We start from the raw sequence: 27,575 nt of genomic DNA on the forward strand, positions 1-27,575 counted from the left end.
CAACTGTTTCTGGGAACTATGGAGGCAGATGGACAAAACCAGCAAGAATACCAACCTCCACATCCAAAATGGCAACATCTGGCTCCAGTACTTCAAGGATCTATACAAAGCCATCTCGAGGGAGGACCAAAGCCCAGAACAAAAATAAATCATGAAAAAGCTGAAGGATATGGAGGAAAAAATCTAAGATTTCCAAAACCCTCTAGACACACCGTTCACGCTGCAGGAGATAACAGAGAGGATCTCAATAATAAAGAGTAAAAAAGCCAGCGGCCCAGATGTGATCCTTCCAGAAATGATCAAATACTTGTATTTGATCATTTCTGTATTTGATCATTTCTGGTATCCAGGTCGCATTAGTAAAACTCTACAATGTTGTGCTGAGTGCTGGGTACTTCCCCCAGAGCTGGAACCAGGGCATATAACCCCCATACACAAGGGCGGAGACAGGTATGACGCAGCCAACTATAGAGGGATATACGTCAGCAGCAACCTGGGAAAACTCCTCAGCAGTATCCTGAATAAGAGGATCCTCAGCTTCCTCACCCAGCACAACATCCTCAGCAGAGGCCAAGCAGGCTTCATACCAAACCACCGCACCACGGACCACATCTACACCCTGCAGAGCCTCATCAAGAGCCATGTCCACAATACAAAGCATGGAAAGATCTATGCCTGCTATGTGGACTTTAAGAAGGCCTTTGACTCAGTGTGGCATCTAGGCCTATTCCTGAAACTTCTTGAAAGCGGAATAGGAGGAAAAACATATGATGTCATCAGAAGTTCCTACACTGAGAACAGATGCAGCGTGAAGGTAAATGGGAGGAGAACGGCTTATTTACGGCAGAGCCGAGGAGTCAGACAGGGCTGCAGCCTCAGTCCAACCCTGTTTAACATCTACATCAATGAGCTGGCGGCGGCTCTGGAGTCCTCCACAGCACCTGGTCTCACCCTCCATGACACTGAGGTGAAATTTCTCCTTTATGTAGATGATCTTCTGCTACTATCGCCAACTGAGAAAGGTCTCCAAGATAACCTGAAAATCCTGGAGAAGTTCAGTAACACGTGGGCACTGCCCTTCAATCCAAAGAAAACCAACATCATGGTATTCCAGAAAAGAAACCGAAAAGCAGCCGGGCGTCCCCCCTTCCTGCTAAACAACTGTCCACTTTCAGAAACCGACAGCTACACCTACCTGGGCCTAGAAATCAGCCAATCAGGGAGTTTTAAGAAAGCCATGGGAACACTGAGAGACAAGGCGAGCAAAACCTTCTATGCCATCAGAAGGCGTCTCTGTATCACCTAAAAGCACCAGTGACCGTCTGGCTTAAAATCCTTGACACCATCATCGCCCCGATCCTCCTGTATGGCAGTGAGGTCTGGGGCCCAGACATATACCCAGACCGGGCAAAGTGGGACTCTTGGCCAACAGAACTATTCCACCTAGAAATCTGCAAACACTTTCTCCAGGTCCACAGGAGCACTCAAACAGCGCCAGTCAAACAGAACTGGGCAGATTCCCGCTCTACTTTGCTGTCCAGAAGAGGGCGCTATCATTCATAGCCCATCTTCATAGCAGCAGTCCCAGCTCCCACCATCACAAAGCCTTGCTACACCAAGAAGCCCAAGAAAAACAAAGCACCCTGCAACAAGTCACCCAAACCCAGCCTGCCCAAGCCACCAACAAATATAGCCTGATAAAGGGCGAAATCCAGAGGACAATACACAAGTACAAAGAGGAGTATATTAGCGTCTGGAGGAACGACATAAGAACATCCCAGAAGCTGACAGTATACCAGAGCCTGCAGAGGGAGTACAAACTGGCCCCATATCTGGAGAAACTCCCCAATCCAAAAGACCGACAGATCCTGAGCCGGTACAGACTGAGCGCCCACACCCTGCTCATTGAATCCGGGCATCACCGACAGAGGTACATGCCCAGGGAGAGCAGACTGTGCCAGCAGTGCTACCAGGAGGCCGTGGAGAATGAGGCTCATTTCCTGCTGCGGTGCCCCAAAAACTCAGCAGTGAGGGATTCTCACTTTAGGAGACTGTGTGATCTCTGCCCAGACTTCATCTCCATGGAGGAGGAAGAGAGACTCTCCATACTGCTGGGGGAAGAGGAGAACACAGCGGCCACAGCAGCACAATATATTACTGCCTGATATAGACTCAGAGGAGCCTGATATACCATGGACTCCTATACCCCCACCCTGTATATGTCCCCATGACCCAACCCTACCCAATTATTTTCCACTTGCTTTGGCAATACTAAAATGTATTTAGTCCTGCCAATAAAGCTTATTTGATTTGATAGATAGATAGATATGACATAGATAGATAGATAGATAGATATGACATAGACAGATATGAGATAGATAGATATGACAGATAGATAGATAGATAGATAGATAGATATGAGATAGACAGATATAAGATAGATAGATATTAGATATCCCAAAAAAATAAACACAAGCAGCACAGCAGGAGCAATGTGATCCAGCATCCAAGTAACTAGAAAAGAAAATTCCAAGCTGCTCCTAAAAGTTGTTCAAAGGTCGTGTTTTTTGTTCTTTAATCACCAATGCAACGTTTCAGTCCTCTTACCAGGACTTCTCTCACACAGTATATTTATAATGCTTGAGAAAAGTCCTGGTAAGAGGACTGAAACGTTGCATTGGTGATTAAAGAACACAAACTTTGAACAACTTTTGGGAGCAGCTTGGAATTTTATTTTCTAGATAGATAAATAGATAATGAGATAGATTATGGATAGATAGATAGATAGATATAAGATAGATAGATAGATAGATAGATAGGAGATAGATTACATTATATTTAGACAATTGTGTTCCAGGAAGCAAATAGTTAAAAAAAAAACAGCTACAGTGTGTGTGTGGGGGTCCTGTATATTCTCTGCAGGCTGCCTCCCTCCTGCACCTATCAGGTTATGTCTGCCAACAAGCAGCCCTTGTCATTTATTGCAGCACAGAGAAGAGAGAGGGGCCGGCAGCACATATGTCAGGTCATTAGAGGGTGACATTCTGAACTCCCCAGTAAACCACAGGAGCAGAGGAGGCCATTACATTCACAGTGCAGGGCCTCCGGTAGGAGAGAGGAAGGGGGCGGGGCCAAGGTCTGCCTGACTGCTGTGGAGCCGGTGCTATGGATGCAGCACTCAGCTCCTCACTACAGCATAAGGACCCTGCAGGGTACAGTGGGCGGGAGACCAGGGACCAGCACTCCTTGCTGTGCTGTCTGTGCTCTTCTCAGGTGCGGCTACCAGCTCTCTTCCACTTCTGTCTGCGCAGCTCAGCAAGGGGCCCCAATTAGGAATGGGGGCCCTGGGCAATTGCCCTGTTTGCCGCCCCCTAACGGCGACCCTGGTATTACTACAACTCCCAGTATGGCCTGAACAATGGTAATAATGTGTTGTGAGTTATTTCGAAAAATGTAACCACCTATCATCTCACTGCGGACATCTCACCCAGTGAATCCAGTTATGATCAGAGGCAGAATATACAGTTACAATTAGTGTGAATCAGATCAGACCCCAAATAGATCTCAGTTCAGACCTCCAATGTTAAGCCTCATTCACACATTCGTGTTTGCTCACAAGTCCATGAGAAGGTGGTCAGTGATGCATCCGTGAAGCTGTCCATGAAGGATCCGTGTTCTGTACTTGTGTCCAGTTTTTGCTGTCCGTGTGCCATCCGTGTTTCACTGACACTGAACAGCTGAAAAAAAAATTTTCAAAGCATCTCTTCCTAATGATCCGTGAAACACGGTTGCAACATGGATGGCATCCATGGTTTTCACGGACCCATAGACTATAATGTGCATGATGGATCTGTGAACAAGGACAAAATAGAGCGTGCATCTCTGATAAAACCATGGACCCACGGACAGTACTAAAACACTGATGTGTGAATACACACATTAAAATGAATGGGTACGTGTGCTGTCCGTGGAGAACATTGACGTGTGAATGAGGCTTTAATCAGACACCTAGACAGACCTCAGACCAAACCCCCATTGATAATCAGACCTCACGTTGTGTGCAGGTCACAGCACAGCTTGTGGTGCCTGCAGAAGAAGACCAGAGAGCGGTGTGTAAAGAGCTGTATTCACCGCTCTCTCGTCCTGCTGTGCTAATGATGGCTTCCATAATGAAAGCGCTCATTAGTATTCACTCCATTCTGTTTTTGTGTTTCCGTTTTTCACTCCTGGCCTTCCTGGAGACGTAACTTTCTTTTTTATTAACATAGCTATATAAGGGTATTTTTTTTTAAGAGACAAGTATCATTTTGTAATGTCACCCCCTTATATTGCATATGGAAAGCTGGAAAAAATTTCCACTTGAAAAAAATAAAATAAAAAAAAGCAACCGCACCACAGTTTTATGGGTTTTATTTTTACAGCGTTGTCTTTGCAGTACAGCTGGCCTGTGCCCTTCATTTCCTTGGTCAATATGATTACAGCTTGTTTTGTGTTTTAATACTTTAAAAAAATATAACTTTTGAAAAAGAAAAGTGTTCTTCTCAGCGCCCTATTCTGACCCGCATAACTTTTTTATTTACAGTATATGTCCATGGAACTATGTGAGGGCATATTTTTGCAGGACGATCTATACTTTTCATGATACCATTTTGGGGTGTGTATGATTTTTTGTTAAATTTTTCTGGAGAGGTGAAGTGATGAAAAAATGGCGACTCTAGATTTTACTTTGTTAAGTCTTGCACTTCATGGGATAAATATTTTTATATTTTAATAGTATGAGCATTTTGGGATGCTACAATGCCTATGATGTTTAAATTTTTTGTTGCTTATTTATTTTTAAATTTTTTTTAGGGGGAAATGGGGTGATTTGAATTTTTATATATATCCTATTTCTTTTAAATATTTATATATCCTATTTATTTTTTATATATTTTTTAAAAACTTTAACACGTTTAAAAGTTCCCTTAGGGATCATGAACATGCAATCATTATGCTCCATTCAATTAGCTTTGAAGTCTATGAGAGATCCGCTATGTTCTTATGGAGCCATTCCAGAGGCAAGGTCTCTTTTGGAAGATAGCTGTGGCAGCCTCGGATCCTTCAGAGACAGAGCCTGCTACAGAAAATGAACATTTCCCTCAATCAGCACTAGGGGAAGTGTTCCAGCCTCAGGTTTACAGCGCACAGATTCCTGGATCACATTTGACCAAGGCAATTAGAGGGATTAAATGTCTGCGATAAACATTATTACTGATTGTAGACATTAGTCCAGGGTGTCTGCAGTGTGAAACAACCACCCTTAAAGAGACCACATCCGCTCTACATGTAGGGTGGATGTCATCAAAGAGGTTAACAACACATTAAAATATATATTTACCAAATACGAGGCTAAAGACATTGAAGGTTGATACATCCATTGACTTCAATGGGAGCAGCGCTGCAGTAACCAACTACACAATGGATGGGAATGTCTAGCCCTGGCCCTTCCAGTGCTGGAAATCCACTGAAGCAGATGATTGACAAGGGTGTGGGGTGTTTGAGCCTGGCAGTTCAGACATGGATGGCCAATCCTGAGGGCAGGCCATCAATAACAAAATCCAGAAATAACCTAATGTCTGATCATCTACCATTCCACTGCTTCTGCCCTGATGCTCCCTGCCAGTTATATCAATGACATCCTCGACTGCTCCATATGATCATTGCAGAAATCACTGGCCTCAACGGTCCTGTCGGGTAGCAGGGTACACGGGGTTGTTAGGTAAGCTTTTATATAAAAAGACATAAAAATCTTCTGGTGCATTTGATATGTTATTTAACCTTTCTATCACAAGAAAATTATGATATATCAGAAGCAATTATGTTATCTAATGGCATGCAGTTATGTATACAGGGAGTGCAGAATTATTAGGCAAGTTGTATTTTTGAGGATTAATTTTATTATTGAACAACAACCATGTTCTCAATGAACCCAAAAAACTCATTAATATCAAAGCTGAATATTTTTGGAAGTAGTTTTTAGTTTGTTTTTAGTTTTAGCTAGTTTAGGGGGATATCTGTGTGTGCAGGTGACTATTACTGTGCATAATTATTAGGCAACTTAACAAAAAACAAATATATACCCATTTCAATTATTTATTTTTACCAGTGAAACCAATATAACATCTCAACATTCACAAATATACATTTCTGACATTCAAAAACAAAACAAAAACAAATCAGTGACCAATATAGCCACCTTTCTTTGCAAGGACACTCAAAAGCCTGCCATCCATGGATTCTGTCAGTGTTTTGATCTGTTCACCATCAACATTGCGTGCAGCAGCAACCACAGCCTCCCAGACACTGTTCAGAGAGGTGTACTGTTTTCCCTCCTTGTAAATCTCACATTTGATGATGGACCACAGGTTCTCAATGGGGTTCAGATCAGGTGAACAAGGAGGCCATGTCATTAGATTTTCTTCTTTTATACCCTTTCTTGCCAGCCACGCTGTGGAGTACTTGGACGCGTGTGATGGAGCATTGTCCTGCATGAAAATCATGTTTTTCTTGAAGGATGCAGACTTCTTCCTGTACCACTGCTTGAAGAAGGTGTCTTCCAGAAACTGGCAGTAGGACTGGGAGTTGAGCTTGACTTCATCCTCAACCCGAAAAGGCCCCACAAGCTCATCTTTGATGATACCAGCCCAAACCAGTACTCCACCTCCACCTTGCTGGCGTCTGAGTCGGACTGGAGCTCTCTGCCCTTTACCAATCCAGCCACGGGCCCATCCATCTGGCCCATCAAGACTCACTCTCATTTCATCAGTCCATAAAACCTTAGAAAAATCAGTCTTCAGATATTTCTTGGCCCAGTCTTGACGTTTCAGCTTGTGTGTCTTGTTCAGTGGTGGTCGTCTTTCAGCCTTTCTTACCTTGGCCATGTCTCTGAGTATTGAACACCTTGTGCTTTTGGGCACTCCAGTGATGTTGCAGCTCTGAAATATGGCCAAACTGGTGGCAAGTGGCATCTTGGCAGCTGCACGCTTGACTTTTCTCAGTTCATGGGCAGTTATTTTGCGCCTTGGTTTTTCCACACGCTTCTTGCGACCCTGTTGACTATTTTGAATGAAACGCTTGATTGTTCGATGATCACGCTTCAGAAGCTTTGCAATTTTAAGAGTGCTGCATCCCTCTGCAAGATATCTCACTATTTTTGACTTTTCTGAGCCTGTCAAGTCCTTCTTTTGACCCATTTTGCCAAAGGAAAGGAAGTTGCCTAATAATTATGCACACCTAATATAGGGTGTTGATGTCATTAGACCACACCCCTTCTCATTACAGAGATGCACATCACCTAATATGCTTAATTGGTAGTAGGCTTTCGAGACTATACAGGTTGGAGTAAGACAACATGCGTAAAGAGGATGATGTGGTCAAATTACTCAATTGTCTAATAATTCTGCACTCCCTGTATACTCAATTGGCTAACTGTAGATATGGTCCAAATTAAGTTAAAGGGGTTGTCCGGGTTCAGAGCTGAACCCAGACATACCTCCATTGTCATCCAGGCAGCCCCCCTGACCGGAGCATCGGAACAATTCATGCTCCGATGCTCTCCATTTTTTGGAGATCCGGTCACGTACCGGGGCTCTCCATGGGGCTACCAGGAAGCCCGGTGACATCACCGGCACTGATGGGCGGGATTTAGCGCTGCCCTAGCCAGTAAAACGGCTAGGGCAGCGCTAAAGCCCGCCCATCAGAGCTGGTGTCGTTACCAAACACACTGCTAGGCGGAAGTTTCTGCCCGGAAGTGTATTATTGTAAATAAAAGATCGCTTGCCCTGCGCGATTTAGCGCAGGGCAAGGGAGCGCATCGGAGCATGAGATGCTAGCCTGGGGGGGGGGGGGCTGCCTGGGTGAAAATAAGGGTATTTCCGGGTTCAGCTCTGAACCCGGACAATCCTTTTAAATAAGGTAAATGTGAACAATGCTCCGGGTCCAGATGGATTACACCCAAGAGTGCTTAAAGAGCTCTGTTCAGTCATTGCTGTGCCCCTGTTTGTAATTTTTAAAGATTCTCTAGGAACTGGTACAATGCCAAGTGATTGGTGCAAGGCAAACGTGGTGCCCATATTCAAAAAAGGATCAAGGTCCTTCACAGGTAATTATAGACCAGTTAGTTTAACTTCTGTTGTGGGAAAATGTTTGAAGGACTCTTAAGGGACTATATACAGGAGTATGTGACTGTAAATAATATTATAAGTGATAACTAACATGGGTTTACCAAGGACAGAAGTTGTCAGACTAACCTGATTTGTTTTTATGAGGAGGTGAGTAGTAGCCTGGACAGAGGGGCGTCTGCGGATGTAGTGTTTCTGGATTTTGCAAAGGCTTTTGATACTGTCCCTCATAGACGTTTATTAGGTAAAGTAAGGTCTATAGGCTTGGAAAGTATAGTTTGTAATTTAATTGAAAACTGGCTGAAGGACCGTGTCCAGAGAGTTGTGGTCAATGATTCCTATTCAGAATGGTCCCGGGTTATAAGTGGTATACCCTAAGGTTCAGTGCTGGGCCCTTTATTATTAAATTTATTTATTAATGATATCGAGGACGGGATTAATAGCACCATTTCTATTTTTGCAGATGACACTAAGCTATGTAGTACTCTACAGTCTATGGAAGATGTCCATAAACTACAAGCTGACTTGAACACTCTGAGTGATTGGGCATCAACTTGGCAAATGAGGTTCAATGTGGACAAATGTAAAGTTATGCATCTTGGTAGTAATAATCTCCATGCATCATATGTCCTAGGTGATGTAGCACTGGGAGAGTCACTTATAGAGAAGGATTTGGGTGTCCTTGTAGATGGTAGATTAAATAACAGCATACAATGTCAATAAGCTGCTTCTAAGGCCACCAGGATATTGTCATGCATTAAAAGAGGCATGGACTCGCGGGGCAGAGATGTAATATTCCCACTTTACAAAGCGTTGGTGCGTCCTCATCTGAAATATGCAGGTCAGTTCTGGGCACCAGTCCATAGAAAGGACGCACTGCAGCTGGAAAAAGTCCAGAGGAGAGGAGACTAAACTGATATGGGGCTTGGAGGGTCTTAGTTATGAAGAAAGATTAAAAGAATTACATTTATTTAGTCTTGAGAAGAGATGTCTAAGAGGGGACATGATTAACCTATACAAATATATAAATGGGCCATACAAAAAATACGGTGAAAAACAGTTTCATGTAAAATGCCCTAAAAAGACGAGGGAGCACTGCCTCCGACTGGAGAAGAGAAAGTTCAGTCTCCAGAAGCGTCAAAGCTTCTTTACTGTAAGAACTGTGAATCTGTGGAATAGACTTCCTCAGGACGTGGTCACAGCAGGAACAGTGGACAGTTTTAAAAAGGGTGTAGATGATTTAGTAAAAGTAAACAACATTAATGCTTATGAAAACGTGTAGAAATCTTTGTTTCATTTCCTTCTGGGATTTGCGTCCCCACCTATCCCTTGGTTGAACATGATGGACTTATGTATTTTTTCAACCGTATTAACGATGTAACTATATGTAACTATGTCTGATAAGTGTAAATGAATGGAGGTAATCTTATTATGCCGCCGGTAAACTATGGGATTTCTAGGTATACTACTATATTATGGGTTCTGTGACAGGAGTGCTAGATTATTATGTGCTGTGGTGAATGAGATAAAAGTAGAGTAAGAGTCTGCAAGAGAATGATTAGCACGGAAGAAAGGCGACATACAATAATGCCGCACACTTGGGAACTAACGGCGGAGGTGTGCAATGGTTTCTAGTAATTAAACACTGTCTAGGTGCTGTGAGTAACCAGATAGAATGAGTGATGCAAATGACTCAGACTGCCTCCAGAAATGCTGTAATTTAGCCGTTTACTCAGACAGAATTGTTGCTTTTTAAATACCTGTAGTATAATACTAATTTCCCCTTATAATAATAGTATAATTAAGGGATAATATTAATAAAGTACAAAAACTAGTATAATATAAATAATAATAGTGTTCTGGTAATATTAACTGAACAGAGATGTGGCTACATACTGTATATTCAAATAATACCATTCTTTCCTAAAAATATTTAAATATATTGATGTCATCCATACAGGTATCTGTTTAGATTCTAATACTAGAAATATGTGAATAGATGCTTATTCTAAGGCACCATTCACATGACTGTATCTGTTTTGCAGTCTGCAAATTGCGGATCCACAAAACACAGATACCGGCTGAGTGCGTTCCACATTTTGCGGTCCCACACTTTCTGCCCTTTGTTAGAAATGCCTATTCTTGTCCGCAAAATGGACAAGAATAGGACATGTTCTATCTTTTTTGCAAGGCGCATCTTTTACGACCCCGTTGAAATGAATGGGTCCGCATCTGATCAGCAAAAAATGTGGAACGGATGTGGACCAAAAATACAGTCGTGTGAATGGGGCCTTAAAGTGACCATAAACCTTCCATAGGTGACAGCTCTCTCACCTGTCTCTTTGTTTCAGCGTGTATGTTTTCAATGGGGGGAGAGCAGAGGCGTATCTAGTGAAAATGGCGCCTATGGCAAGCACTGAAACTGCGCCCCTGTCAAAATATTTTAAACCCATCTTTCAGATAACCTTAACAAAAAAAAAAAACACGATAGCTCTTTTGTAGAACCCCCATAAAAACTTACAGTTACTTGACTTGGCCCTTGGGGATCTCGGACGCCACTTCAACACTTTGGCTGGGGGCTCGGCGGAGCTGATGTTGTGCTTTAACCTAATGAGAAAGATTTCATAATAAGGATTTGGAGAAAGGGCAGAGGGATAGCAGAGCAGGGAGAGGCTGGTGCTGCTACTAGGGGGTCATACCATGGGGGAGTAATAAAGCCCACCATAATGCCCCCCCAGTAGTAATAATTCTCCTTATAATATGCAAAACATTTGTAATGCCCCCAGTTGAGCTAATGTTCCCATAATGTGCCAATATAAAATACCCCTTCTCAGTGCCCCCGTAGATGACCCCCATAGTGGCCCCCCCCCCTTCCCCATAGTACCCACCATAATGTGTCCCAGTATAAAATGCCCCTATACAGAGCCCCCATATAAAATATCTTCTTTTTTAGCCTCAGTAGATGCCCCTATAGTGCCCCCCAATAATCTGCAGTAAGATGTGCCCCCATAGATGCCCCCAATCATGTGCCAGTAATAAGAGCCCCCCCACCATCATGTGCCAGTAGCCAGAGCCCCCCCATATCATGTCAGTAGCCAGAGCCCCCCCATATCATGTGTCAGTAGCCAGAGCCCCCCATATCATGTGCCAGTAGCCAGAGTGCCCCCAATCATGTGCCAGAAATAAGAGCCCCCCCACCATCATGTGCAGTAGCCAGAGCCCCCCATATCATATGCCAGTAGCCAGAGCCCCCCCCATATCATGTGCCAGTAGCCCCCCTTATGTGCCAGTAGCCCCCCTATGTGCCAGTAGCCCTCCTTATCATGTGCCAGTAGCCCCCCTTATCATGTGCCAGTAGCCCCCTTATCATGTGCCAGTAGCCCCCCTTATCATGTGCCAGTAGCCCCCCTTATCATGTGCCAGTAGCCCCCCATATCATGTGCCAGTAGCCAGAGCCCCCCCCATATCATGTGCCAGTAGCCAGAGCCCCCCCCCCCCACCATCATGTGCCAGTAGCCAGAGCCCCCCCATATCATGTGTCAGTAGCCAGAGCCCCCCCATATCATGTGTCAGTAGCCAGAGTGCCCCCATATCATGTGCCAGTAGCCAGAGTGCCCCCATATCATGTGCCAGTAGCCCCCTTATCATGTGCCAGTAGCCCCCCTTATCATGTGCCAGCCCAGTAGTCCCCCTTATCATGTGCCAGCCCAGTAGTCCCCCCTTATCATGTGCCAGCCCAGTAGTCCCCCCTTATCATGTGCCAGCCCAGTAGCCCCCCTTATCATGTGCCAGCCCAGCCCAGTAGTCCCCCCTTATGTGCCAGCCCAGTAGCCCCCCTTATGTGCCAGCCCAGTAGCCCCCCTTATCATGTGCCAGCCCAGTATTGTACCTATATAAAAAAATAAAAAAAAATAATACACTTATACTTACCTCCAGCAATGCGATGCGATGCAGGCCACCTCTTCCGTCTGTGTGTCCCTCGCTATACGGCTCAGGCGACGCGATGACGTCATCGCGCCATCACCGGCCTCTGATAGGCTGCCAGCACTAAGCCGGCAGCCTATCAGAGGAACAGGAGGGGACACACCTCTCCCTCCTCTGCCGCAGCACAGACAGGCATCTGTATTGCCGTCCTGAGGACGGCAATACAGATGACTATGGAGATGAGCGCTTCCGCAATGGAGGCGCTCATCTCCTGCTCTGCCCTGCCGCCGGCCGCGGCCGCCCCCACTTGTCACCAGGGCCGCAGCGCTGGGGTGCGGGGCCCGGGCACCCACTGCACCCCGTGTAGGATCGGCCCTGGTCGCCCCCCCCGCTTGGCGGCCTATGGCACTAGCCATGGCTGCCATAGCTTGGATACGCCACTGGGGGAGAGATAAAAAACCACTACCAGACACCGAAGGCAGCAGCTTATCTCCCAGAAGAACAAAAGGATCGGGCATCGAAATTCAACACGTCCAATCCTTTGTCCCCTGACATCATCTGTTGGGGAGAGCGGGAGCTCCACAGGTTCGACTGACAATAGACTTATTTGCATGGAGGCCTTAAAGGTGTCTAACTTAGAGGACGGTGGCTGAGCCTACTGATTTTGGTGAAACCAGTCAACTGTCTTAGGCTACTTTCACACTAGCGTCGGGTGTCCGCTCGTGCGCTCCGTTTGAAGGGGCTCACGAGCGGCCCCGAACGCATCCGTCTGGCCCCAATGCATTCTCAGTGGAGGCGGATCCACTGAGAATGCATCCGCCTGCCAGCGTTCAGGCTCCTCCGCTCCGCTCAGTGAGGGGACACCTGAACGCTGCTTGCAGCGTTCGGGTGTCCGCCTGGCCGTGCGGAGGCGAGCGATCCGTCCACACTTACAATGTAAGTCAATGGGGATCCTCAAGCGGATCCGTTCCCCCATTGACTTTCAATGTAAAGTCTGAACGGATCCGCTCAGACAACTTTCAGACTTAGAAAATTTTCTAAGTTTTAATGCAGACGCATCCGTTCTGAACGGATGCGAACGCCTGCATTATCGGAGCGGATCCGTCTGATGAAACATCAGACGGATCCGCTCCGAACGCTAGTGTGAAAGTAGCCTTATGTGTCTATGGGGAGTGGGGAGCTACCAACTCTCCCCTGATGGGAATTTAAGGATCAAGTACCGTATATACTCGAGTATAAGCCGACCCGAGTATAAGCCGAGCCCCTAATTTTACCCCCAAAAAATGGGAAAAATTATTGACTCGAGTATAAGACTAGGGTGGGAATGCAGCTATAATGCAGAGTGTATGTGTATTAATGCACACACTCTACATTATATACACACATCTGCAAGAGGGTGACTCCCTGTATTTAATGCAGAGTGTGTGCATTATATACACACACACTCTGCATTAAATACAGGGAGCCATCCACAGATCCCCCCTAAACAGTGCCATCCACAGATCCCCCCTCCCCTAAACAGTGCCATGATGGCACTGTTTAGGGGAGGGGTATCTGTGGATGGCACTGCCATCCACAGATCCCCCTACAGTGCCATCCACAGATCCCCCTACAGTGCCATCCACAGATCCCCCTACAGTGCCATCCACAGATCCCCCTACAGTGCCATCCACAGATCCCCCTACAGTGCCATCCACAGATCCCCCTACAGTGCCATCCACAGATCCCCCTACAGTGCCATCCACAGATCCCCCTACAGTGCCATCCACAGATCCCCTACAGTGCCATCCACAGATCCCCCTACAGTGCCATCCACAGATCCCCCTACAGTGCCATCCACAGATCCCCCTACAGTGCCATCCACAGATCTCCCTCAGTGCCATCCACAGATCCCCCTACAGTGCCATCCACAGATCCCCCTACAGTGCCATCCACAGATCCCCCTACAGTGCAATCCACAGATCCCCCTACAGTGCCATCCACAGATCCCCCTACAGTGCCATCCACAGATCCCCCTACAGTGCCATCCACAGATCCCCCTACAGTGCCATCCACAGATCCCCCTACAGTGCCATCCACAGATCCCCTACAGTGCCATCCACAGATCCCCTACAGTGCCATCCACAGATCTCCCTACAGTGCCATCCACAGATCCCCCTACAGTGCCATCCACAGATCCCCCTCCCCCGACGCTCACAGCAGTATTCTTACTTTGTCTTTGCTCCGGTAATACAGGCAGTGCGGGGAGCGGCGCTCACTCACTGACGTCACGCGCCTGCGCCGCCTAGTGGGAGAAGGCGCGTGACGTCAGTGAGTGAGCGCCGCTCCCCGCACTGCCTGTATTACCGGAGTTAAGACCTAGACTCGAGTATAAGACGAGGAGGCTTTTTGAGCACAAAAATATGTGCCAAAAAACTTGTCTTATACTCGAGTATATACGGTATGTTGGATTTCAACATGTCTAATACTTTGAATAGTTTATGCTCACAAGGGATAAGATGCTATGTCTAGCAGCCACTTATTCTTCACTCCCCAGTGGACGAGCATGCATGCTCAAGCGAGAAGAACGTGTTGGGAAAAATAGCTGTTGGTTGAATGAGCTGACATCTATCTAAAGTTTATTGGTACATTTAGACCAATCATAAATTGCCAAGACAATATTACTGAGTTTTTTTTCTGACTGTTCCCAACATCAGATGTCAAACAGATACAACATAGAGCATAGTAGAGGGTCAACATACCTGATCTTTTTGTATTTATTGGCATAGGGATTAGGAGATTATTTGAAACTGAATTGTTTAGGTCAGGGATGCCCAATCTGTGGCCCTCCAGCTGCTGCAAAACTACAACTCCCAACATGCCCTGATAGTTGTAGGCTGTCGGGAGTTGTAGTTTTGCAACAGCTGGAGGGCCGCAGGTTGGGCATCCTTGGATTAGGTGAAATGCACATCAGTAAGAGGCCATTAAAAATGCACAACTACCTCATATGAATAAAGTCTAGCTTTAAAGGGACACTGACAGGCCTTCTGAGCATAGTTAGCTCTTTATATGCCCCCCTAGGTCTTATAATAAGTTCCCAATTCATATAAGTATTATCCCTGTGCGCATTATAAAACGTTAAAAATAATCTTTTAATCACCTGTCCTTTCTGCCCAAGGGGCGTTCTTTGCGGCGCATTTGTGGCCCAGCCGCGTCCAACTGCCATCTCATTAGTATTCACTTCGCTGGGCGGTATTCTCAGTCCCCGACATTCGGAGATCATGCGCATGCGCCCGGCACCCCTCGCCTCGCCGGGATCACATTGCGCCAAGTGAATACTAATGAGATGGGCGTGTCTAAGGACCCGGCAGTTGGGACGCGGCTGGGCACAAATGCGCCACAAAGAACACCCCTTGGGCAGAAAGGAGAGGTGATTATAAAGATTATTTTTAACGTCAGTGTCCCTTTAATCATTTTTTCTCCGGACATGTGCCTTTTAGTATAAAGTCGACTATAAATGTAAGAATCTCCCGTACCAACACTGAAAGACTAGCTCGCAAAGCAAGTGTAATTTTCTAATCGATATACGGTCCAAACATATTCAGTCTAATTGACAGTAGAGGATAATACAGCACAATGTTTTAATGCTACTGAGGTGAAAAATACTGCATTGATTAAACCTGTGAGCTGTAGTTAACACTGACAAATGTAAGGTTATGCACATGGGAAGGAATAATGCAAGTCACCCGTACATAGTAAATGGTAAAACACTCGGTAACACTGACATGGAAAAGGATCTAGGAATTTTAATAAACAGCAAACTAAGCTGTAGAAACCAGTGTCAGGCAGCTGCTGCCAAGGCCAACAAGATAATGGGTTGCATCAAAAGGGGCATAGATGCCCGTGATGAGAACATAGTCCTACCACTTTACAAATCACTAGTCAGACCACACATGGAGTACTGTGTACAGTTCTGGGCTCCAGTGAACAAAGCAGACATAGCAGAGCTGGAGAGGGTCCAGAGGAGGGCAACTAAAGTAATAACTGGAATGGGGCAACTACAGTACCCTGAAAGATTATCAAAATTAGGGTTATTCACGTAGAAAAAAAGACGACTGAGGGAGATCTAATTACTATTTATACAATATATCAGGGGTCAGTACAGAGATCTATCCCATCATCTATTTATCCCCAGGACTGTGACTGTGACGAGGGGACATCCTCTGCGTCTGGAGGAAAGAAGGTTTGTACACAAACATAGAAGAGGATTCTTTACGGTAAGAGCATGAGACTATGGACTCTCTGCCTGAGGAGGTGGTGATGGTGAGTACAATAAAGGGAATTCAAGAGGGGGCCTGGATGTATTTCTGGAGTGTAATAATATTACAGGCTATAGCTACTAGAGTAGAAAACGTTGATCCAGGGAGTTATTCTGATTGCATGATTGGAGTCGGGAAGGAATTTTTTATACCCCTAAAGTGGAAAAATTGTCTTTTACCTCACAAGGTTTTTTTTGCCTTCCTCTGGATCAACTTGCAGGATAACAGGCCGAACTGGATGGACAAATGTCTTTTTTCGGCCTTATGTACTATGTTACTATGTTCCTATTGTTACTATGTAGTGGCTGCATTCACAAAAAACAAGACCCTCAAGCTTCTCCTGTGCAGTGGAAGTTACCGTATGAGAATCCTTAACTGGCAACAACTTCAGACTTACTGACCTTACGGGCCATTCCAGCTGGTAGTTGAGATAATATGCAGATATTTCACCCCATGCCATATAGTCCAGCTGTTAGTTGAGATGATATGCTGTACCCACAACAGCATAATAGAAGGGAAATCTGGTGATTGCTCTTGTGGTGTGCACAGCAGGGGGGGTGCTTGGGTTCAGAGCTGCTGTCCTGTGGAAGTGCAGTGAGCCTCCCAGGGGGCCTGGAGCAGAGGATGGAAGTGGTAGTCGCCCTGATGATGATGTGTCATGGAGTACTCCCTTAGGCCATCGCTCCCTGGGGTCGGTGGCAGTGAAGGAGGGCCACCCTATAATCTCTAGGGACACTCTCTGTAGATCCTGCCTAAACGTATTTCAGGGGTTGCCTTGATGGGTAAATATCAGTGTGGGTGCAAGACAGATCTTGAAATGAAAAGCAAATAGCTAGCGTGTGATGGTTAGGAGAGTCAATAACCAGGCCAGATAGACCTTAATAAAAGTCCCTCTTTCACTGTGCACGTAACAGGGAATTGTAGTAAATCCAGCAATTATCCTGTACACTGTATCTGTATTATCTGTAATTATCTGTGTAAATTTCACACAGATGTCCAAGTGTGAGCTAAACAAGTAGTTTACCAGCAATGGCCCTCATATTACTCTTTCTCTTGCTACAGTCCTCTAATACTGGGATCTCTGGCTAACAACTGTAATCTGACACAATAACCAAATCTTACCTCAAGTGAACAGGGGTGTCTTAACTCATTATTCCTCCACTGCAATAGGGCCTGAGACTGCTGTACACTGATCAACCTTGTTGACTAAAATGTTGTAGCCTTGGATCCACTAATCTGGCGTGCATAGGGTGACTTAAAGGGGTTGTCCAGCTGTTATATTGATGGCCCTATCGTTAGGATAGGTCATAAATATGAGATCGGCAGGGGTCCGAAACCTGCACCCCGGCTGGATCAGTTTGAAGAGGTGGCGGCACTCCATGTGAGCAATGTTTTCTTTTCATTTCAACTGCACTTCGTCTTGCACGTGCAGAGTAATACAAGTACCCACTCCGTTCAAGTGAATGGAGTGAGTTCTTGTAATTACACTACACCACTGCTCCACTGGAGCGAGATGCAGTGTACTGAGAAGAAGCAGCACTTGCATTACAATACAGAATTTTTTTGCCTTTGTGCTTTCAGCCATGGCAACGCGCACCTGCGCACTTAGATGTGCTGACTGACCCCCAATTTTTCTTTGCAGAAGTATTGTAATGCATTTTAAAGGGGATCAGACCCCCAAAAGTTTAAGTCCTATAGTGGGACATACACAAGATAAAGTTAAAAAAATTAAGTTTTCAAAAATACGGAAAAAATGCAAAGTAGACATATTAGGTATCTCCGCGTCCGTATCGACCGGCTATATAAAAATATTACTTGACCTAACCCCTCAGGTGAACACTATAAAAAAAATAAATAAAAAAAAACTAAAAAAAGCAAACATTTTTTGTCACCTTACATCACTCAAAGTGCCACACCAAGCAATCAAAAAGGCGTATGCCCCCCAAAATAGTACCAATCTAACCGTAACCTCATGCCGCAAAAAATTAGCCCCTACGTAAGACAATCGTCCAAAAAATAAAAAAAACTATGGCTCTTAAACTACGGAGACACTAAAACATAATTTTTCTTTGTTTAAAAAATGATATTGTGTAAAACTGACATAAATAAAAAAAAGCATACATATTAGGTATTGCCACATCCGTAACGACCTGTTAAATAAAAATACCACATGACCTAACCCCTCGGGTGAACACTGTAAAAAAAAAAAAAAACACTGTAAAAAAAGCCATTTTTTGTCACCTTACATCACGAAAAGTGTAATAGCATAGTAGATCTAAATGTCATATGCACACCAAAATAGGACCAATCAACCCATTAGCTTATCCCGCAAAAATGATACCCAAACCTAAGAAAATCGCCCAAAAAACTGAAGAAAACTACGGCTCTCAGACTATGGAGACACTAAAACATGATTTATTTTTGTTCAAAAATGTATATTATGTGTAAAACTTACATAAATAAAAAAAGCATACATATTAGGTATTGCCACATCCGTAACGACCTGCTTTATAAAATATCAAATGACCTAACCCTCAGGTGAACACCGTAAAAAATATAAATAAAAAAACCCAGAAAAAAACTAAAACTATGGCTCTCAGAATATAGAGAAACTGAAACATGATTTTTTTAATTCAAAAATGCTGTATTGTGTAAAACATAAAATAAGTATAACATATAGGTATCGCCGTGTCCGTACAAACCTTCTCTATAAAAATAGCACATGATCTAACCTGTCAGATGACACTGTAATAACAGAAAATAAAAATGGTGCCAAAAACAGCTATTTTTTGTTACCTTGCCTCACAAAAAGGTAATATAGAGCAACCAAAAATCATATGTACCCTAAAATAGTACCAACAAAACTGCCACCCGTCCGTAGTTTCCAAAATGGGGTAATTTGTTTGGAGTTTATATACTCTAGGGGTGCATCAAATGTTTTCAAATGTGAGATGGCAGCTTAAAATTATCCCTGTGAAATCTGCCTTCCAAAAACGATATGGCGGTTCCTTTCCTTCTGCACCCTGCTCTGTGCCCTACAGCAGTTTATGACTACATATGGGGTGTTTCTTCTGTAACTACAGAATCAGGGCAATAAATATTGAGTTTTGCTTGGCTGTTAACCCTTGCTTTCTTAGTGGAAATAAATTGATTAAAATTGAAAATCTGCCAAAAAAGTGCAATTCTGAAATTTCATCTTCATTTTCCATTAATTCTTGTGGAACACCTAAAAGGTTAACAAAGTTTTTTTAAATCTGTTTTGAATACCTTGAGGGTGTAGTTTCTAAAATGGGGGGTCATTTTTGGGTGGTTTCTATTATGTAAGCCAAGATTTACTTCTAAACTGCTAAGGCCTTCTACTTCCCCAAAAAATAAAATGGCATTCACAAAATTATCCAAACATGAAGTAGACCATAAGGGAATGTAAAGTAGTAAATATTTTTGGAGTTTTACTGTCTATTATAAAAGTTGAGAAATTTAAATTTGGAAATTTGCAAATTTTTCAAAATTTTGGTAAATTTTGTATTTTTTTATAATAAAAATGAAATTTTTGGACTCAATTTTACCACTGTCATAAAGATCAATATGTGACGAGAAAAACAGTCACAGAATGGACTGGATAAGTAAAAGGCGTTTTAAAGTTATTACCACATAAATTGATACATGTCAAATTTGCTAAAAATGGGCCTGGGCAGAAAGGTGAAAAATGGCTTGGTCCTGAAAGGGTTAAAGACATACTTGGAAGCATTACACACAGCGTTGGCAAAACATATAGGGTAATACAGCACCACATACCTCTTACAATCCAGTGATGTCTCCTCTGTAGTGATGGCCTTGCGGTTTGCCTGGCGGTCGGACTGGTATAGGTTGTACTATTGAATAGGTGTGCAGTACAGAGTGGGTGTAATACCTTATAATATACTTTCTAACATAGAAAGCATATAATAGTGGATTTGTATTGTGCAGCAGTGGTGAGCAGTTCTGCAGCGATACTGCAGCTAAACAGAGTGACAAAGGCAATTAGGCAAAAAATAATTATAACTGGTGTGATATACCAGTCGCCACCCAAAAAAAAACTGATAGAAGCGGGGTGTTATATACCAATAATATACTTTCTTTATAGTGCATTTGGGTACAGCAGCATTTGTTTGCGGTTTTGCTGCGTTCCCTCTGCTACACACAGTGACAAACGGTATTGGAAAAAATAATTATAACTGGTGTGCGCATGCGCGTACGTGAAAATTATATTGCCGATATTTCGCATTGAAAAAAAAATGAATGGAGATTGCAAATTTGAATAATACATCTGGTATGTCACTGTCCATGTTGTGGGACTATTTGTGCACTTCTAGTAATTATTTCTTGGCTGCAAATATGAGCTGAAGGTTTTTCAGGTTCGCCTGCCATTAAAATAAATGGGACCCGCTGCGAACTTGCGGTTCGCGAACATTTGATTGCGTTCGCACGATCGCGTTCGCGAATCGTCCCGGCAGATGTTCGTCCATCACTACTCTGATGTAGATTTTCTCTTTCCTCATCTTCTCCATTCAGACCAGACCGCCATGATGATTTCTTTCAGCCATGTCTCGCCTCTGCAGAGTTTGACAAAAAGACATCTTAGTGTCCTACTTTTCCATCATCCTCCCACTTTCTCAAGACCCCATCCTGCCACCCCTAATACTGCGCCTGTTGTGCTCCCCAATACTATATAGCAGAAACATCCCCCCTGAAAATACTAGCACCACACAGAATATTTGCACAAGTGCCCTACAAAATAACTGCACCTAGTAAATATTGCCCCTGACACTAAAAGTGTAAACATAATGTCCCCCAAAATAACAGTGCTAAGCTGATATTGTGCCAGGGTGCCCCCACAGTAACAGCGCTCTCAAAAGTCCCACGAATAGTAATAATTATCTGTCATTTAGTGTTAAAAGTGCCCCCAATAGTAACAATGCCCCCATTGTGCCCATACTAGTAATCGTGTTCCCCATACTTCCCCAGTAGTAATAATTCTCCTTATAATGTGCCCCAGTAGAAAAAATTCCCCTTATATATGTGCACCAGTTCAAATACTCTTTTAGGCCTCTTTCACACGGCCGTTTTTTTTTTCGTTTTGCGGGCCGTTTTTTGCGGTCCGTATACGGTCCGTATACGGAACCATTCATTTCAATGGTCCAGCAAAAAAAACGGAATGTGTTCCGTATGCATTCCGTTTCCGTATTTCCGTTTTTCCGTTCCGTTTAAAGATAGAACATGTCCTATATTTGGCCGCAAATCACGTTCCGTTGCTCCATTAAAGTCTATGGGTCCGCAAAAAAACGGAATGCATACGGAAATGCATCCGTATGTCTTCCGTATCCGTTCTGTTTTTTGCGGAACCATCTATTGAAAATGTTATGCCCAGCCCAATTTTTTCTATGAAATTACTGTACACTGTATATGCCATACGAAAAACGGAACGGAAACACAACGGAAACAAAAAACGGAACAACGGATCCGTTTAAAACGGACCGCAAAACACTGAAAAAGACATAGTCGTGTGAAAGAGGCCTTACAATGTGCGCTACTACAAAAAATACTCCCTTACAATGTGCACCAGCACAAAAAGTACCTCCTTATAATGTGCACCAGAGCAAAAAATACCCCCTTACAATGGGCCCTGGCAAAAAAATACCCTTATAATGCAAGCCAGTGCAAAAAATGCCCCCTTATAATGTGTGCCAGTACAAAAAATACCTCTTTATAATGTGCCAGTGCAAAAAAATGCTTCCCTTTAATGCGTGGCAGTGCCTAAAATGTCCTCTTGAAATGTGTGCCAGTAAACAAAAATGCTCCCTCTTAGTGGCCCTAGTAGAGTCAATATCCCCATAGTGCTCCCCATAATGCATGCAAATCCAAGAACATGCCCCACACCCCTTATATGTGCCAGCCACTATTCAGTGCCCCCAGTAGATGCCCCCATAGTGCTCTACCCCAGAAATGTCTTCTTTGTGCCTCCAGTAGATGCCCCCAAAGTGCTCGCCCCATCCTCACAATGTCCCCATAGTGCCCTCCCCACCCCCACAATGTCCCCATAGTGCTATCCCCCTGCAATGTCCCCATAGCGCCCCCAATAGATGCCTCCATAGTACTCCCCCAATGTCCCCATAGTGCTTCCAGTACATGGCCCCATAGTGCTCTCCCCCCACAATGTCCTCATAGTGCCCCTAGTAGATGGTCCCATAGTGCTCTCCCCCTCCATGTCCCCATACTGCCGCGATGTAGATGGCTCCATAGTGGGACCCCTCCATGGACCCCATAGTGCTCCAGTAGATGCCCCCACATCATGGTGTAAAATAAAAAGCAATAAATGCAAATACTTACCTTAGCTGTCAGCAATGTAGTGCAGGCTTCTTCCGGCCTGTTTCCTGAGCCATACCCTGCCCGGATCAGGCAGCACGATGATGATTACGCAATTGCACCGTCTGTGACAGCTTCTGACTGGGCTTGGAACCTACCAGAGGTAATGGCGGGGCAGGGAGACATCTCTCCTGTGCCCCTGCCATATTACCTAATTGTATTGCTGCCCTGGGGACAGCAATACATAATCAGTGGTGCGCCACTCGCAAGGGACTGATGCGACCCATATAGCTATGCCAATGCCCCCAGGTCAGTACCCCCCGTGCAAATTGGACTAATTGAAATAAGATATCAAGTAGTTCCCCAGCATCTTATCATTTGTTCTATGCCTCAAAAATATTCTTTTATATGATCCAAATGCTGTCCAATTATTCTACGTCCAAGTTTTTTTCCCTTTTATTGGAGAGTCTAAGGTAAGGGTTTTTCTGAAACTCAGCCTAGGAGGAAAGCCTCCTGGATCACCACCTATTCATTGTTGAAGATGAGACTGATGTGCTGTAAGTACTTTTAGCATGAACAGTTAGGACTAGCTAACACAATAGAGCCACTCGAGCACAGCACTGAAATTAGGTCTTTGTGTGTCTGTGTAGATATTCCTTTAGAAATCTGCTGTCTCTACCTCTAATAGTCATTTACAACATAAAATAGACATTTTAAAATCAATTTAATTTACTTTAGTTGAACACAATACTGATTTTCTTTCAAAAGCAAAGACATTTCTCAGTGAGTCCAAATGTTTCACTAGTAGTGCATCAATAGGTATAATTATAGCGATGCCTTAGAGTGAATTTAGTTTTTCTGTTCCTTCACATGAGCAGAAAAATATGAATTAAACTGTAACTCATAAGATGGACACCAAAGGTGTCACGACTGTGACTGATCCAGACAGGTCTGGGAGGAGAAGGTCGCAGCGACTTGCTACTCGCGATAGCTTGTGAGTTTGCTCCGTGGTTCAGGGTATGTCATCTGGGTTTTGCCTTGTGAACCTTTTTGTCCTGACTGGGAGTTTGTAGGCATCCTTCTCAGGTGAGTCCTGTCTGCCACTCCCAGCTACTATATTAGTTTCACTTTCACTTGCAGTCATTGCCAGATATAGTCCTTACTTCCAGTGCTACTCTGACCTTGGAAGGAGATCGTTTGATGGTGTTGCTGTGGAGCTCTTGTCCGGCGTGGACTGTCGTGTTTGGGATCGCCTTCTCTGCTCGTGACTGGATAAGTCTATCTCTGCTGTTGTTTGTTTGTTGCTGTCTTCCCCTGTTGTTTTCCTAGATGTGAGTGATGGTGACTAGCGCTCCCATCGGCCTTTCCCCAGTCCAGTCTTGTTAGGGCGACTGAGGGTTTAGGCATCCTGCTCGCCGCACGGGTTCACACCCCGTCTAGGGTATCAGGGCAGACAGGTGCCAGCTTAGGGTTAGTCAGGGGTGGCCATTCTATTTCCCATCCGTAGATAAGGGTCCCCCTTCCCCTCCGTCTGGTGCGACACGACTGCTGATGGGATAGCGGTCGTGACAAAAGGGCACCCCAGAACCTCATTGTTTCATAACAGTGTCCATTGGATTCCCTCATGGGACCGAGCGTAGCGTTGCAGCCACCTTAAACCGGACACGGCAGTTTGGTGTCACAGGATTCGGTCTGGAGGTGGTGGCGCAGGTTAATGTGGATCCAGCCCAGTAGATCAAGACAGCCAGTGGTGACAAGTGGAACACCCCAGCCAGCATCTGAGGTGAACCAGCCACATAAGACCACCTGCAACTGTAAGTGTTACTCTTGTGGGATCTGCCACAAGCAAGTGACTTCTAGTGAAGAACCGCTCTTGTGAAGAAAAGTCTTCTTAGGAAGAGATACAAGGTTTATCTATGATACTGTTCATTCTTACTGATGATCCTGAAGATCTGTGTATCCTTTGAAAAATATTATTGTCTTGCTGAAGGCTATGTAAAAGACTATGTACTGGTCAAATTCAGCCAGCGAAGAGTGGTATATTGCCAGCTATGATAAAACGCAAAAGTGTTATGGTCAGCCCTATAAAGGTTTAACTGAAAAAGGGTCAGAATGATGCTTGACATAATGACCACTTTGAGAAGGGGCTTATTCTTATATATACCGTGTATATTATACATGAGGACTGTGTTTATGGTAATGTTTGCCAGTCCAGTAATTGGTTTGGTTCAGTTAACAATGTCCTTTAGAGTCTTTTTGCTGCAAGGGAGCTCCCAACCCTACTTGTCCTAGATCTGCGACCTGACCATAGTACCTACCATACTGTTCTGCCCCAGGGGTGACCAGTGATGAGCATTTTGATGATCTTGCTAAAGTCTGCCGATTCCCAGCTTCATGACCGCGGCAGGGACCACTACTAACCAGCTTAATGTCTACAGCCTTGATCAGCCACTTGTATTCTGTCCACGTGCATCCCACATGTTCCATAGAACCAGCTACGAGGATGCATCATCAGTTGCCAGGCAGAATACAGCATCGACAGCACACCAATCAAAAACAGGTAAATAAAAATAAAACAAAAAAAAGCTTTGTTGTTGACTACTAAGCACATGATTTATCCTGTTTGCAACATATAAAGATTTAGGGGATACTATCACTCCTTGGGAACAGAATGCCTTAGTCAGCGTGAAGAGACTTATAGGTCATACCTGCTTCTCTGGAATTCTGGGAAGAAAGGGATGCAAACGAGCTCTTAACATGCTCTGCCTCTAATGCCACCAGATGTAAGGCAGCTATCCTATAAGTCAATTTAACTAGGCCTTGAGGCATGACTTGGATATTAAATAAACCAGCACATCATCTACAGACAGCTGTTTTGGGTTACTTGCCCCTCATCAGTGCAGAGTAGAGAGCACTGGCTTAACTCGGCGAGAGGCCTAAGTTAGGATTTGGGGGGTACTATCTCTCCTTGGGGAGAGAGCACCTTAGTCGGCGTGAGGAGACTTATAGGCCATTAATGCTCCTCTGGAATTCTGGGAAGAAAAGGATGCAAATGAGCTCTTAACAACCTCTGACCCTAATGCCACCAGATTTAAGGCAGCTATCCTATAAGTCATTGTTCAACCCTTTAACTAGGCCTTCAGACATGACTTAGATAAGAAATACTTATTAAATAAAGATTTATCAGCTGGTGGCATTAGAGGCAGAGCTTGTTAAGAGCTCATTTTCACTCCTTCTTCCCAGAATTCCAGAGGAGCATGTATGGCCTATAAGTCTCCTCACGCCAACTAAGGCACTCTCTTCCCAAGGAGAGATAGTACCCCCCAAATCCTCACTTAGGCCTCTCACCCAGTTAAGCCAGTACTCTCTGCTCTGCACTGATGAGAGGTAAGTATCCCAAAACAGCTGTCTGCAGATGAGGTGCTGGCTTATTTATCATGTCTTAAGGCCTAGTTAAAGGGTTGAACATTGACTTCTAAGAAAAATGCCTTACATCTGGTAGCATTAGAGGCAGAGCTTGTAAGAACTCATTTGCATCCCTTTCTTCCTAACATTTGCATGTGCTAGTTAAAACCAGATAGCAACAATCATTTTTTGTAATCTGGTTTTATTTTCTTATTGCAGATTTATTTCTTCTATTCTATTTTCCGAACATGATTATGGGGGCTGGCATCTTGCCTGAGCTGTTCTCAACAGCATTCAGAAAGCAGTAATAAAAATTGCTTTATTGCAGCCCTATGGTCCATAAACACCAGAATGGTCTGAAGGGGCCATCATTGACTTCTATAGGAAAGTTTTCTAGGCATAGGTCACAGTACAAGAAAGAATACATAAGCTTTGACAATCATCTATTGTGAATGCTGGATCATGTCTTATCTGTCATTGTAATCCTGCTGTGAATCAAACCTGGCAAATCCATTCTACCACTTCTACTTATGACGGATCGTATAAAATATCAGATCCTGATGGAACTGTTGAAGTTAGATGCCATAGAAATGAATAGGATCCATTGTGAATGTATACAAAGGTACATTGATACTCCAATGACACCATAGCAAATCTATTAAAGGAAACCTGTTATCAACTTCATGCTGACCTCACTGAGGGCAGCATAAAATAGTGACAGAAATGCTGATTTCAGAGGTGTGTCACTCATGAGCTAAAAGTAAGTGGTTGCCGAGAACCAGCATCATAATCATTGCAGCACAGGCCTTGAAAAGAGTCATATCTACTTGAGAATTGTGATGGTTATTCATAATCTCCTGCTCTCCCGCCGACCTGCTGATGATTGCCAGTTGTCTCCTAGAGAGAAAGGGAGAAAACTAAGTAGAAGGTCAGTCATCAGCAGGTGGGCAGGGAGAGCAGGAATTCATGAATAACCAGGACTCTTCTCAGGTGACCGTGACTCTTTTCCAGGCCCAGTCTGTAATGATTGTGAGGTTGGTTCTCTGCAACCACTTACTTTCAACTTATAAATGACATATTGCTGAAATCAACTCACCTGTCTCTACTTTATGCTGCTGTTAGTATGGGCAGCACAACGTTGATGACAGGTTCTCTTTAAGAGGGACTTCAAGCATACACAAGTCTGATGCAAAACAGATTATCTGACATATTTTGCTAGACTAAGTTATAAATTCATCCTTGGAAAACTCACAAAATTATTGTGACAGAAAATTAATCATGTAATAAAACTGTAAAACAGCAATTAAAAAATTACAAACTTGTATGATCCACGACAAGAAAATATTTATGATGCAATTTATTAGCCAAGAACCACAAAATGAGCTCTGTGGTTATTTCAAGTGGGTCAAATCATATATCATGTTAAATAGTAGGAAAGAAATATAGA

This window comes from Bufo bufo, chromosome 9, assembly GCF_905171765.1.
Source record: "Bufo bufo chromosome 9, aBufBuf1.1, whole genome shotgun sequence".
NCBI classification, from domain to species: domain Eukaryota; kingdom Metazoa; phylum Chordata; class Amphibia; order Anura; family Bufonidae; genus Bufo; species Bufo bufo.